The sequence below is a fragment of the Sciurus vulgaris genome (genome assembly GCF_902686455.1).
Source record: "Sciurus vulgaris genome assembly, chromosome: 4".
Lineage (NCBI taxonomy): Eukaryota > Metazoa > Chordata > Mammalia > Rodentia > Sciuridae > Sciurus > Sciurus vulgaris.
This window is the reverse complement of record NC_136464.1, coordinates 52,245,254-52,260,384: the sequence shown is the minus strand read 5'-3', so window position 1 is coordinate 52,260,384 and position 15,131 is coordinate 52,245,254. Positions and strand designations below refer to the sequence as shown.

At 41.4% G+C, this 15,131-nt stretch overlaps 1 protein-coding gene and 1 long non-coding RNA gene across 2 annotated transcripts in view; one reads left to right on the top strand and one right to left on the bottom strand.

Annotated features, from left to right (window-relative positions):
• The window catches only part of LRMDA (leucine rich melanocyte differentiation associated), a 1,042,563-nt gene that overhangs the window by 41,921 nt on the left and 985,511 nt on the right, over positions 1-15,131 (top strand). The gene's annotated exons all lie outside the window — the stretch shown is intronic.
• Positions 1,743-10,252, bottom strand: LOC306658740. The gene is made up of 2 exons (XR_013763136.1): positions 8,106-10,252; positions 1,743-7,985 (listed from the first exon to the last, which is right to left on the bottom strand). It is a non-coding gene; the product is annotated as an uncharacterized lncRNA (long non-coding RNA).

The following is a 15,131-nucleotide window of genomic DNA, read 5'->3' as shown; positions in this document are numbered from 1 at the left end:
CAGTGGGTCTCTCTTGACCCCTTTTTATAAGGGCCCTAATGCATTAATGAAGTTGTACTTCCTAGTAGGGAGACATCGGGAGTGAGGATTTCAGCATTTGTCTTTGAGGGGTGGAGACAAAAGCTTTCAGACCATAGCAGTATAGACCCAACTTGCAGTTACAGCAGACCATCTGTCAGATGACCTTGGCACAAGGGCTGAGTGCTCTGGACCTACTTGGAGGTGGTCAGAGTGGGACATATTCTGGGTTCCTCATTGTAACATCATTTCCTTTTGTATCTTGTCCTTTTTCCTGATTACTGGTCAGTTGAATGGTGAGACTCGTGTGTGTGTGTATGTGTGTGTGTGTGTGTGTGTGTGTGATGTGTCAGTACTTGATTGATTTGATAAACATGGTCTCCAGGAAGATCCATCCCTATAGGAAGTTGTTGCCAATCAGCCGTCCTGCCCTAATGATTGGTGCTTGTCTCTTAAGCGTGTAGAACACACTGCAGGACCAGCATTGTCATATGTTGTCTTTACACACACTTCCTGCTCATTGATGGTGGAGTCTAGTTTGTAGTTATTTTATTGCTATCCTTAGCACCTGGCACATAGTCAGGTTTAAAAATATCTCTTGAGAAAACTAAATGTCCTCTGAGACATCAGAGCAAGAGTCCCATGTGATTGATGGGGTCTTTGGAGAGCACCTGGCATTGGGAACTAAAGGAGTGGATGTGGCCGGGTACAGGAGGGAGTTCTGAAGACCCAAGAGGCTGTAGTTCTTAGTTTTCTCCCTCCAGTTGTAATTGCTTCCTTTCTGTGTTTCCTGGGGAGATGGTCCTCTTTAGCTTGGAAGTCTCCTGGGAAGCTCTCCCTGGAAGTTAGCATGGGTGTACAGTAGGGTAGTTCGAGCTGCTGGGGGACCCAATGCCCTGAGGAAGGGAGAATGGGGCCTGGGTATAAATGGAGTAGTGAAGGAATCTGGGTAGTTCAGGGGAAGCCAACTCTTCTTCCTCTTCCAGTTTTCCTAACCAGTGTTAATTTTGAGAACCTGGGACTGTTTCTGAGAGATAATGGGATCACAGTTCCTCTGTTAGTCAGTGAAGTAGTCTTTTTCCTAAAGAAACCCTGGAAGGGCTGATCACTGAAGCCCATTGTTTCAGGTAATTCATGGTTTGGTATCTGGGCTCCTTTGAAGCAAAAAGACTCCAAAATATAAACCTTTCTCCTCATAATAGAATCTGCTTGTGTTATTTAAATCCCCGGGTTTTACATTACAATAGTCGCCCATCAGGCTTGGAGAGAAATGGAACTTTCTCTGACAATACGGTATGTGGTGTTCTTGCTGGCTTAAAATTAAACCTAATCAAGAGGTGTCACCGGAACCCTGTGCTGAGTAAATGATGGAGCATAAAATAAAATGATTTATACAACTTTCTCCCCCACCCAATAGGCAGTGCTTTTAAGTGTTTTTCTTCTTCTGAAAGAAGGTGTGGGTGTTGAAAGTGATTTTTGATTATGCTTTTTTAAGTGGTCCAAGACCACAACATCCTAAGAGTTGCCTCCCACCTCCCTGCTTTCCCATGAGGTTGATTCTTGTTTGAACTTTCACAGTTTGCAAACATCAGAATGTTCTGACAGCTTTTCCCAGGATTCTCTATTCTGGCCCATCAGAATGGAAATAGGAGTCTGAGAGTTTCAGGAGATGCAGGGGACCTGGACTGAGAGTGGTATGATTCAAGTCTTATTCTTATTTATTGGTTTTCTGTTTGAAGTCCATTACACTTGGGCAAAGTTGGTTATGGTGTTTTGTTCATTAAAAAAAAAATCACTGCTTATGAGCCAGGCATGGTGGCACATGCTTCTAATCCCAGCAACTAGGGAGGGTGAGGCAGGAGATTTGCAAGTTTGAGGTCAGCCCAGGCAACTTAGTGAGCTTCTGTCTCAATACAAAAGTAAAAATGGCTGGAGAAGTAGCTCAGTGGTAAAGCTTCCTGGGTTCAATAAGTACTAACTGAAAAAAAAAAAAAAAAAAGAATCACTGCTTATGAATATAGGACTACAAAGAGAAATAGAGGTATTTGCACAAATGTAGACCCAACCTCTGCCAGGGAATGGCAGCTCTTGGGAAACAGGGAGGCGGGGGTGGATTCTGCCCTGTCTTCCTACTCCAATTATGTGCAAACTCAGCTCATCAAGTTCCTCCCCAAATTTGTTCTTGTCTCCTTTATCTAATGCTGTCACCATCCTCCCAACATCCCAAGTTCAAATCCAAGTTCACTTTCTCATACCCTTGAGGTTTGTTTTTCCTGCCCCTTCCTTTTTTCTCCTCCACACCTTGTCAACAGAGCAGATGTAGAGAGTTGCGGTCAGATCCAAGTTACTCCTCTACTTGAAACTCGTGTCTGTAGAAATTGTGTCAACTTCCTGGTCTTCCAGTGACTCTTCCAGCTTAGCTACTCTTTTCCTAAAGCTAAGTGAACTGACTGACTGTGTCTTGTTTTCCTAGTCCTTGGTCTTCCCTTGTGCTGAACCCTGTATTAGTTTGTGAGGACTGCTGTAACAAAAGGCTATAAACCCCAGTGGCTTAAACAATAGAAATATACTTTCTTGCAGTTGTGTAGGCTTAAAGTTTTAAGATCAAGGTGTTGTCAGGGTTGATTCTCATGAGGACTCTCTCCCTGGCTTGCAGGTGGCTCTCTTTTCCCTGTTTTCATGGCCCTTCCCTCTGTGTATCTGTTTCCTAACCTCCTCCTCTTTTGAGGACACCAGTCATATTGGATTAGGGCTACCATAATGACCTCATTTTAGCTTAATTACCACTTTAAAGACCTGGCTTCAAATACAGCCCCATTCTGAGGTCCTGGGGGTTAGGACTTTGACATATGAGTTTATGGGGGGAGCATCAGTTAGCCCATAATACCTCTCTCCTAGGAATGCCCTTCTATCTCCACTTGCAAACATGTTCAAGTCCTCCTTCAATGTCACATTTCCATCAAGTTCTCCTCACTGTGCAAGATTGCTCTGCTGTGCTCTGCACTTTGACCAAACCCCTGAGCGCAATTGCTGGCACGAAGACTGAATTTCTGTTTCCACTTCTTGGGGACTTGAGACATGTACAACTCTTGGGGCCCTGCTGTCCCCTCTATAAGCAGTCCCTCCTACTCTTAAACATCACTCAGAGTGTACCACACCTGGGCACCCAGGCCTGCTGCTCATTTGCAGAAATTATGGGTTTTGACAAATGTCCCTGTCCTGCAGGCCTCCTCATCAGTTCTGTGGTAATTACTATCCCTTTTCTAATTACTTATCCACATGGCCCCTTTCAGCTGCAGCAAAGGACACCCTGGTCCTTTCATGCACAGGCAACCGGGTCACTGCTGCTGCCTTGGCCCCCAAGGCATAGGCCTTCTTTCCTTCATTTCCTATTTCCTCCCCCACTTTCCTCATTCTCTGGCTTTTAAGCCATGCTCTATTTGAGAAATGGTTTGTCATCCCTTTGATTTTTAGACCATTGCTCTGAAGGGTCACAGGACAGGGGAGAAAGTCTTTAAGCTGGTGTGTTGCTGGTTACCCAGTCTGAGCTGCCTGCATTCACCTTGGAAGGATGCAGCTGTCTCCCAACATTACAACCTGCTTCAAGTCAGGTGGAGAAAAATAGCGAAGGGAACATCATATTTAAGAGTCTGAATGTGCTGAGTGGATACTTTGGAAGCTAACCTCAGGCAAAGGTCCTTGGTTCAGGCTTGGTGACGGATGTGGCACTGTCTGCTGTTAATAACCAAGAGATTGAAGGTCCAAAGAGGCCATATTTTTGCCTGTCAACTGGGACTCTCCATTCCTTTAACTTCTTTAGTTTCAATATTTGATTTTGCTTGGGCTCACCTCTAGAGTTGCTTTGTCTTGTCCCTGATCGTGTTACTAAATTTAATTGACTGAATTAAGGAAGGTTTCTGTTTCAACTTAAGTATTTAGCATTTCACATTTAAAAGATTATTCTTTAATAACTTTGGAAGGAGTTGACTGACTTAATGAAATCCCACCCATTATTAAAAAAGAAAAAACATGAACATATACCTCAGGTTTCATTTAAACGTAGTCTGTCCCCTTAAAACAAAATGGCGATGGGTGAAAGTCCCCACAAGATCATTTCTTCAATGTATAGAGGATTTTAGTGGAAATTGATGTGTTTTTGCAAGATTTGGAGCTGTTGTCCCATCTCTATGCATTTCTGTATAAAAAGAGGTCATCTCCATGTTGCCAGTGAGGGCAGATGTGGTACTGTGTAGCCTCTGCGACTGACATTGGTCTTTGATGTTTGAACGCCTCTGACTGCGGCCTCACTTCCCCTTCCTTCTTTCACCATGAATGTCCTCTCTGGACCCTGGTTACTTGGACATGGTTCATTCGATTTGGACATTCCCTCTTAGGGCCTTCCTTTGCTGGTTTTATTTCATCTCTGGCTCCATGCCTTCTGGAACCTCCTTCAAGGCCAGGCCATTTCTGGTTCACTGTAGCTCTCAGGGCTCCTTCCTGCCATAGAGAGAGTTCCTGTGTTCATGGAGCTTATATTTTATTTGGAGAAGGAGGATAAGAGGGTGCAGCCAAGTGAGTAGCGAGGTACCACTGACCTGGGGAAAGCTGAGGCTGCTCTGAGAACATCTAAAAGGTCCACCCGACTTCAGGAGGAGTGAAGTGTATCAGGAAAGGCATCCTGAAGGGTCCACTTATTTTCATTCACTTACAGAACTGTTAATGCTTTTCAGAAACAATCACTGTGCTGATGACTGGGAAATAGCAGTGGACTAAGCAGGCAGGGTTCCTGCCCTCATGGAACCTATATTTTAATGAGATGGGGCAGCCAAAGAAAGTGGTGTTGGGAGTTGAACACTCTTCTAGGCAGAGGGAACATTATTATCTCCACCTCAGAATGAGGATATTCAAGTCACAGAAAAAAAGAAAGGTAGAGGCCAGTTCACTAAAGGGCTTGTAAACTCTGTGAAGGAGTTTGGATTTTATTCTGAGGGTAAGGCTTGTCACTCAAGGGTTTTAGGCAGGAGAGTGACATGGTCATGTTTGTATTTTTGTATTTTAGTAAGATCACTTCAGTTGTCATGGAGAGCATAGGGTAGGGATGCAGGTTAGGAGGTGAGTTATGAGGCTTCAGGGTCCTTCAGATGGGGCTGCACTGGAACAGTGTAGTGTGACAGGAAAGCAGATTAATCCAGACAATATTTTAGGGGCAGTTGTGATGTTATTTATGTTGAGTGGATGTGAAGGGGTGAGCATGGGAGGAATCACAGCTGACTGAGTTTTTTGGTTGGAACAACTGGTTAGGTGGTGGTCGTAATCTTGGAGATAGGGAAACCAGGAAGTTTCAGGGCTTTCAGGGTTTAGGGGAAGAGATACAGATGAATTTGGGACACTGAATTTGAGGTGCCCTTGGGACATCCATATGGGAATGACCAGGAGGCAGCTGAGCACACAGCTGTAGGGTTGACAACCAAGTCTGGGCCGGAGAGAAATTTCCCAGTGGGAAGTATCAGCATAAAGTATTTAGAACTTCATTAATGGGAATGGGGAGTGGATGAATTTACTTGGGCTTAGGGGTCAATTTAGGGTAAGAAGAGATTATAGGACAGATCTGAGGAATTAAGGAATGAGCTGAGACTGAACAGCCAGAGAGGGGGAGGGAAACCAGGAGACCTGTGGTTTGACCAAAGCTGAGGAAAGAACAATGTAAAGGGAGAGAATATTTTGAGGTATTAAATGGTGCAGAGAAGAAAATCAAGATGAGGCCTTGGAATAGCCACTGGATTTAGCAGTAGGAAGGCAGTGACCTTGGCAGGGCTGATTTGATATTATGGTGGGTTTTTTGGTCCATGCAATGTCCCTTGAACACTTTCACTTCTCTCTGTCCCTATCAGCAGCCATCCGAGCCCAAGGCATCATCATCTCTCACCTAGACTTTTGCAGTAGCCTCCTAATTGGTTCACCCGTGTCTCTATTTTGCAGAGAGTGATCTTATGAAGAGGCAGATCTCATTACAGTGCTTCCTTGCTTGGAATCTTCTAATGGTTTTCTGTTGTAGGATGAAGACAAACTTCTTGATGGGATTTGGGTCTCTGCCTCCTCATCCCTCATCTTCTACCACATTGTCTCTTTCTGCCCAACTGTACTCTTCTTCCCTAAATGCATTAAACTGGTCTTGTCTCCTTTGGACTTTGGGACTTTGCACATGCTGCTAGAGGTTTCTTACCTCACTTCCCACCTTTGTTATTCCTACTTGTCTTTAAGATTTCAATTCCAGTTGCACTTGCTCAGGTAAGTCTTCCCTGTCTTTCCTCACGAGGCCAGATCTCTCTGTCGGTGTTTATGTAACATCACCTGTCTGCCTTTTATTGCTGTGGCTAGGTTTTTCCCCTCCCTAGATCCATGCTTTTGGCATGTGGCTTTGCAATTTCTACGCCAGAGTGGGTCTCTGGACCCATTGATGTTGGGCATGGCCACATGAATTGCTCAGGCCAGTGAAACTAGTTGGAAGTGAGAGTGTGCCTGTTCTGAGCCTAGACCTTAGGAGGCATGCAACATCTTGTTTGCCTCTCTTAAGCTTCTGCCATTGCCTGTTCTGAGACGGGGCCTCACCATGAAATCAAACAGAGCAGACTTGAATTAACTCTGTGGTCTGCAACTTTGAGTCCACCTAGCCGGGTTAAGTTGTAGCTGATTTGCAGATATGTAAGAATAAATGTTTATTTTAAACCTCTGCGGTCCAGTGTAATTTTTGGGCAGAATTATCTTAGAATAGATGACTGACACAATAACCACTACAATTGCAATTTTATTTATGTCTCTTGTCTCAACTACATATTCTAAGTCCTGTGAATATAAGTTTTGAGTCTGTTACTGTACACTATATTTTCTAGCATTGTGCACAGTGTGTGGCAGGTGCGCAACACATAATTGTTAAGTGACAGAGTAAATTCTGTGTTTCAACTGAACTGTGTAGTATAAATCCCTAATCTTCCCTGATAATCTTAGAAGTTTACTGGTTCTGGCCAAATTGGCCCACTCTCAAAGGTATCAGGATACCTTGTGCATGCACTTATATTACTTCACTAATGTGAAACAAAATGACAGGTTTTAGAAATGCAAGTTTTCTCTACTTCAAAGAGAACTTTTGATAAAATGTTGGTTTGTGCTAAGAGGTTATAGAGTGGCATGAATTGTGGGGGAAAATAATCTATTGGCTTTAAAGCAAACATGAGTTTAGCTAATGATTTCCTTATCTAGATTGCTGTGTATGATATTCATCATGTCCCCCCATTAAAATAGGTGCATTTTCATAAATAATTTCTACATTAGAAACAGATTAAGTCTTTCCAGTCTGCTGTTGGGCTTTCCCTACTTTTGGAGATAGCCTGCATTCTCCCTGTGTGTTCATTACCCCCAAAGGCCTCTCTGGACGATTGCCTCCATTCTCCCTTCAATGTTTCTACTCTTCTAAGTGAAGTATTTCCTCAAAAAATATCTGCTGTTGGGGCTGGTTTGTGGCTCAGTGTTAGAACACTTGCTTGCCTAGCATGCATGAGGCACTGGTTTCAATTCTCAGCACCACATATAAATAAATAAAATAAATGTCCATTGACAACTAAAAAAATTTAAAAAAATTTGCTGTTGAGCTGGGGTTGTGGCTCAGTGGTAGTGTGCTTGCCTAGTACATGTGAGGCCCTGGGTTTGATCCTCAGCAAATATATATTTTAATACCTGTGTTGATTTAAGAGTTAACTGAGTTGACAGAATTTAATCTCTCTTATGGGAGAAAAAGGCACCTCGTTATAGGGAAAGAATATTGGGATTGGAACCAGAGGACTCTTTACTAGCTCTGTGGCCATGAAAAGTGATTTAACTTTCTTGAGCTTTTACTTTCTGCATCTATAAAATGAATTAATATTTACTGCTGAGGATTTTGAAAAATGTTTTGCAAAAATAAGAGGGCTGGGCTGGGGAGGTAGCTCAGTTGGTAGAGTGCTTGCCTTGCAAGCACAAGGCCCTGGGTTTGATCCCTGGTACCGCCCAAAAAAAAAAAAAAAAAAAAAAAAAGTAAAAATAAGAGGGCTTACAAATTGTAGTTAACTGAAACAGAATGAATAAACAAGAAATAGTAAGGAGTAAAACTATTGATTTTTAAATGTTAATCTTATAATCAGGTACCTTACTAATGTCTCTTTCCTAAAAGTTATTCAGTCAAGCTGTTTTTTTTTTTTGGGGGGGGGCATATAATTGTTTTCTGAAAAAAGTGATTTTGCTCCTTCCTAAATTTTATGCTTCTTATTTCTTTACCTTTTCTCCTTGCATTGTTGCATTGGCTAGTAGTGAGAGGATTCTAGTTTTTGGTAATTTTTAAAGTATTACTTTATTCACTTTTTAGATTAGGAACTGATATTGAACTTTTGGCATTTATGCAGATAAACATGACTTCCCCCATTTCTTACCTACTAATATGATAAACTATATTTCTTAATATTGAAGCCCTTATAAATCCTGTTAAAAAAAAACCCCTACATTAATAGTGATATAATGTCATTACTTAGTTGTGACCTATTACTTAGAGTGGGTTTTAAAATTTTTGTGTGATCTCATCCTTGTTTAGTGTGTTATCTGGGTTCTTCTTTTGGCTAATGTTTTGCTTAGGGTTTTTGCATTGCCTTTCATGACAGTAGTTGGCTGGAGTTTTCTTTTATTGTGCTTTGCTTGTGAGGATTTATTCTCTGTTTGTTCATGGACTGAATTGTATCCCCCACAAAGTCCATACATTGAGGCTTTAACCCCCAATATGAATGTAGTTGAGGATAGGGACTCATTTAATCAAGGTTAAATGGAGTCAAAAGACTGGGGCCCTGATCTAATAGGTCCAATGTCCCTTTAACACAAGAAGAGACACCAGCGAGCTCTATCTTGTGCAAAGAGAGGAGGCTATATGAGACACAACACAAAGGCAGCCATCTGTAAGCCATGAAGAAGCCTTACCAGAAACCAACTCTAAAGTCACCCTGAACTTGGACTTCCAGTATAAGTGATCTTATAGGCTAATATTTTATTAAGACAGCCTGAGCAGACTAATACAATGCTGTGTAGCTGGTCCCTGAATTTATAATGCTTGTCTTAAATTTTTTCAACTTTACCATGGTGCAAAAATGATGTGTATTCAGTAGAAAACATACTTTGAATTTTGATCTTTTCCCAGATTAGTGATATGTACTGGGATGTTCTCTCTCTCTGCTGGGTTGTGGCCTGTGCTGCATCCACCAGGTAGCCACATTATCACGAGAGTACCAGCACTCTGCAGTGTGCTGTGTTGCTAAGCTAAGATGTTCAGTAAGTTCAGTATATGAAATGATTTTTTGATTTATGGTATTTTCAATTTAAGATGGATTCATCAGGTTGTGAGCCCAGCATAGGTTGAAGAACATCTGTACTTATTTGTAAAAGTAGAATATTTCTCTATGTTCTGGAATGAACAGTTCAGATAACATTTTGGTTAGTTCTTGAATTTACAGGTAACATTTATCTGTAGAACATGTGCAGCTTGGTTTGTTCATTATTTCTGATAATTTTTTATCTTTTGTACTACATGGTCTCCTTAGATTTTCAATATTTTCTAGACTTAGTTTTTTAAAAAATATTTTTAGTTGTAGATGGACACAGTACCCTTATTTAATTTATTTATATGTGGTGCTAAGGATCAAACCCAGTGTCTCACACATGCTAGGGAAGCACTCCACCACTGAGCTACAACCCCAGCCCTGGACTTAGTTTTGATTATACCAGAAAATAATTAGTTTATCCAGGTTTTCAAATGTATTAAAAAAGTTTGAGTAAAATTATATTTTCTATGTCTTTTAATTTATTCTGTATTTGTGGTTATATATACATTTGTATTCTTACTTTGACTATGCTTTTTCCCCTGAATTATTGGTTTAGTAGTTGATTATTTTTTAATAACTCTTAGATTTATTAGCACAACTGTTTCTCTTATTAATTACTGTTTTATCTGTACCAATTCTTTTACTTTCCTTATGTTTATTTTATTCCTTTGTTTTGTTTCTGAGCTGCACATCTAATTTAAGCTTTTTCATTCTTTTTTGTTTAGAACTGTTCATACTTAAAGCTGTGAATCTCTCTCTGAGCACTACTTTAATTTTGTCTTGTAAGTTCTAATACATAATGTTCGCATATTTTTTTCTAGATACTTGGGGATTTTGGTTTTAATTTTCTCTTGGCATAAAAGTTGTTGAAGAGGTGTGATTAGAGAATATGATCTGTACTTTTTCTGCTTCTGGGAATTTTAGGTCTTCTTTATGACCTTCTAATGTGGTCAGTTTTGGTCAATAAGCACTTTACAAGTTGTATCTATTTTCAAGCTATACATTTGAAATCTATCAGCTCTTCTGATGAGAACATTTTGAGCTTCGACAATGAAAGAGAGCTTTATGCAGGAGATGGGTCTTGAAGAATCAGTAGTTGTTCAGAGGTTGAGCGTGGGTAAGGGGCATTCTGAGCGGGGGCAGCAGGAGAAAGTTGGGCCTAGACTGCTCCTGGCATGCACCCTCCTCTTCAGGTCTTGATCTGCAAGACATGCCGTGCCCATTGAGTCAGGGGCCAGTCATCTCCATTCAGTTGACTCTGCATAAAGGTCTTTGTTGAGACCATCCCAGACATGCTGTCAGCCTACCTAGCAGAGTGGAGGACAATACACAGTCATTTGCTCTTCAGGCCACCCTGCTGGCATGCTCTCAGCTTCACACTTTTACTGGAGAGCCGAAATTGGCACACACCTCAATTTGTTAGCATTAGCTCAGTATTTGAACATTAATCAGAGAGACAGAGGCATTTCCATGGAAGAATTACAGTGTCTGGTATGTACTAGCTATATGGAGTTGTTTTGTCAGATGACCCCAGTAAATTACCAAATATTTAGCACTGATGATAAATCAAATGATGTGCAGTCTGTAGGAAGTGAAGGTATTTAAATAATTAAGCAGTTCTTTCTAGAGCCTCTTTATATGATGATTTTCTAGACTTCAAATCAGTTTTCCTCATCCAGCCTCTATATAATATATAGTTATTTCAAATCAGCTTTACTTACTGAGCTTTTTCTAGTAATGGAGCTTTGTCAGCAAAAACTGTGCGTACCAGCAAATGGTGAATGATGGGCTCGTGTCAGAAAGGAGCTTGAGAGGTGCTTTCTGTCGTGAGATGGATGGGTCTGGAGCCAGAGCTTGAAGCTCTCTGAGTGTAATAGTTTCAGAGGAAAGGTATGTCTGAAGGAGGGGTGAGTGTTCCTTCACTCAAAAGCTGGTGTCTCACACACCCAAGCCAAATGCTCCACACACTGTCCAGGCCATGGTTTCCTGTTTCCGACGTGGAGATTGTGAAGCTCTTTGGTATAATCTTGGTTGTGCTTTCTTCTTCCACCCATCACCCTGATTCTCTTACAGCTGGAACCCAGTGTTCAGGGCAGAAGGCAGGAAGTGCAATAGCTACTGGAATTATAGCAGGTAGGTTTATGCAGCTGTGACCATGGCTCTCCATATGCCAGTGTTGTCCCCCGTGAGTGCTCTAAGTGCCCAAGTGCTAAGTGCCCATGAGTGGTCCGAGCTCTGCCTAGTGGGGCAGGCTCTTGGGAAAACAGCTTTTGTTAGCTGGGCAGTCCTCACTCAGGCTCGGGAGCTCGAGCATCTGGTGGAGATGGGCTGGCTATGGGGCACTCTGAGGGTTTAAGCCACTTCTGCTATTTTTGAAATTCTGGTTTGAACTGCAGGATTGTGCTGAGTTTGATACAAACTAATTTCTCTGCTGGCAGCACACGATGTATGGGGTAGGGTGAGCTCATGTGTCAGTTGGTCTGATGCCTCTCTGGACCTTGAGTGTTCCAAAGAGCTATTGGGGGAGAAACCTGGCATCAAACAGGGTACCTGAATTTGGGAGGCCAAGGATGCTAAACTGTGTATGCTCTGCTTCTATTTTATTGCTGAATCTTGTCTCTCAGTGGAGGTTCTTAGAGGCTATTCAACAAAGCCTGTGCTGTCAGCTAAAAGGCTTTTAGGACTTCATAATCATAGTTCAGTATCTTTTCCTTTTTCTTAAAAAAAAAAAAAAAAAAAAAGAACTTTTCCTTTCCCCACCTTTTTGAAATCGTTAGCCTTCATGTGAACTGAAAGGGACTTCAAAACATTGGAAGAAAATAGTCTGAGAGCTCAGAGTGTGCTTGGCTCCTGGTAGGTCTGAAGACTTGATAAAGAGGCATCTTGCCCTGACAGGTGTTTGTGTGCCAGTGTGGTGAAGGCTTTTGATGACAGAGCCACTTAGTTTTCTATAGCTTACCCTTCCCTTTGTGCAGAGGAGTTAGAAAAACTCTAATAAAGTAACTAAATAATAGGAACAAAAAGTTAGAATTGTTGTTCTTCATTTTGAGACTCACTTGCCAGGCATTAAGTAAGCAAGCGGCGGGGTGAGGTGGTGAGTGTCCTGCCAATGTGCCTGTGATTCTGAGTGTGCTGCTATCTAAATGTCCAGAGTCAGCAGCAATGCCCTTCTTGAAGCCAAGGGAGACTTTCAGTGGGAAGCAAAGCTGTAGACAAGGGTGTGTACAGAGTGGAGGGCTTCTAGCAGAGATGCCATCTTCTTTGTTCCCTGCAAGCCCAGTTGCTTATGTCCCCCCTGATAGGTGGGAGTCCCCTTAACCCTCAAATATACTTTTCTTCTCTCTTATGGGAACCAACAGAAATTGGGAAACTGAAACAGACATCATTACCCCTATGTACAGGTATGATTACATGAATGTTGTGCATCTACATTGTGTACAACCATAGAAATGAAAAGTTGTACCCCATTTGTGTACAATGAATCAAAATGCAGTCTGTAAAAATAAAAAAAATGTAATTAAAAAAAAAGAAATTGGGAAACTGACCATTGTCACGTGTTGTCTCCATCATCACAGGAATCCTTACACGAGTCCTTCTAAGATCTTGTGCCCCTTTCCCTAAAAGACAACTCCCAGAGTTTACAGCCAGAGGAACATGCAATGCTTACTTGTTGTTTAATTTGGGATCCTAAGGAGCAGAGATGGACCTGCTGGTTGAACTGCCCTGATCACTGGGTGAAGAGCCAGGGCCTGTCACTTTGCAACAGTCACTCCATTGTGGGCAAAACGATGTCAACCTGCTTGGACTTTTGGAAAAAAAAAAATAGACATTTTGTTATTAGAGGACTGAAATAGAACTGAATGTTGCTGAACATTGTCATAGATGTAATATGAAGGGATAGTAGAGAAACTCATGGACTGGACTCCATGACGTGATGTCCAGAAATGTCATTGTTTCATGTGACAAATAAAATTGGGAGGAGGTGGGGTCATGGGGAAATAGTGGGAATGAGATCTACCAAACTGTGCTATGTCCATGTACAAATATACTATGATGAATCCTGCAAATAAATAAATACACATACATGTATATTTACTAATTAAAATTACACTAACAATGATAGAAGGGAGCTCAGTAGAGGAGAGCAAGTGGATATGGGGAGGAGGGGAAAGGGAAAGGGAAGCTATTGGGAATGAGGTTGATCCAATTATGCTACCTGCATGTGTGAGTGTGGCAAAATGAATCCCACTATTCTGTGTAATTACAATGTACCAATTAAAAAATGGAAAAAATTTTAAAAAGAACAAAATTCGGTAAAGCCCAGATTTTTACATCCCTCCCCACAAGTTGCTTTTGCAGCTATATGTAAAACTACTCCTTTGAGTTCAAGTTTGTGTGTGTGTGTGTGTGTGTGTGTGTGTGTGTATTATAAGGTGTAAGAGTGGATTCTGGGCTCTGTGTGTGATCCATAGATTTCAGTGACTGACAGCTTGTGTGATGTCGGAGTTTGAGGGATCTCTGAATTCATAAGGTTTTGCCTTCTAAATTTCAGGGGAGGAAAGTCAGTCTCCCCATTCACACTCCTTGGGTCCTCTCACCAATCCTTGTTACCAAGAAGTGTTGGGTTGACTGGGGCTTGTGGTTTATGTTTGAGGGGTTCTGAGTGCTAGAACTATTCCACTGAAAATGATCTTTGTGAGGAAAACAAGGAGTATTGGGCTCAGAAGTGCTGCAAGCTTATCTGATGATGATAATATAATAATACTCCATAGATGAATGTAATAGATGATAAGAATAATGACAACATTTATTGGCTTTTACTGTGTGCCAGGTACTGGTGCTAAATACTTAATATGTATTCTCATTTAACTCTTACAACAATCCAGTGAGATATTAATAGAGGTAGTAATGATGGTGATAGTGGTAAGTGATAATAATTATAGTAATTACTGTGCCTACTTTATATGGATTATCTCATTTGCATCTCATAATAATCCTTTGAGCAAGGCACTATTTATCATCCTTTCTACTTTCTAGACGAAGAAACCGAGGTTCAGAGATGTTATAGAACTTGCCCAAGGAGCTGGTGTGTGAGTCAGTTGTCTGATTTCAAAGCCTGCTCATATCAACCTTTCTGATCACACATAATTAGCTAAACAGAGTCATTCCCTAATGGGAATTAGGTTGTGATGATGAAATGAGACGTATTTGGCCACGTAGATATATGTACAGTATGGCATACATGTGTGCACACACACAGTTCACTTCTGATTTTCTACTTTGAGAATAACCCTGGACTGTTAATTCCAAAGTATTATCCTTTTTATCCAGCACATGTTCACCTTTGCCTAGCTGGCAGGGTCAAGGAATAGAAACTCCTTTAATATAATTCTAAGCAGAATACCTTTGGAAAGATTATAATCATCACACAGTTACAGATTATCAGAACTGAGTTAACATAGAGACACACAAGTCAACTGCTGCATTTTAGAAAGGAGGTTTGGGCCCTCCAGAGAGGTAGTGATTGGCCCAAGGTCTCTGGTTGATTATCCTGGGATTGGAACTAGATTTTGGGTTGTCGGTTGTCGTTCTCCCCACGGTATGATCCTCCCACTCAATGGCAAAGACTCTGAGGCCGAAAACAAATTGTGTTTTAATTGACTATTTTGAGTTATAGGTGCCACTGATTCTCTGCTGGTATGGCTAATTCATAGTTGGCTG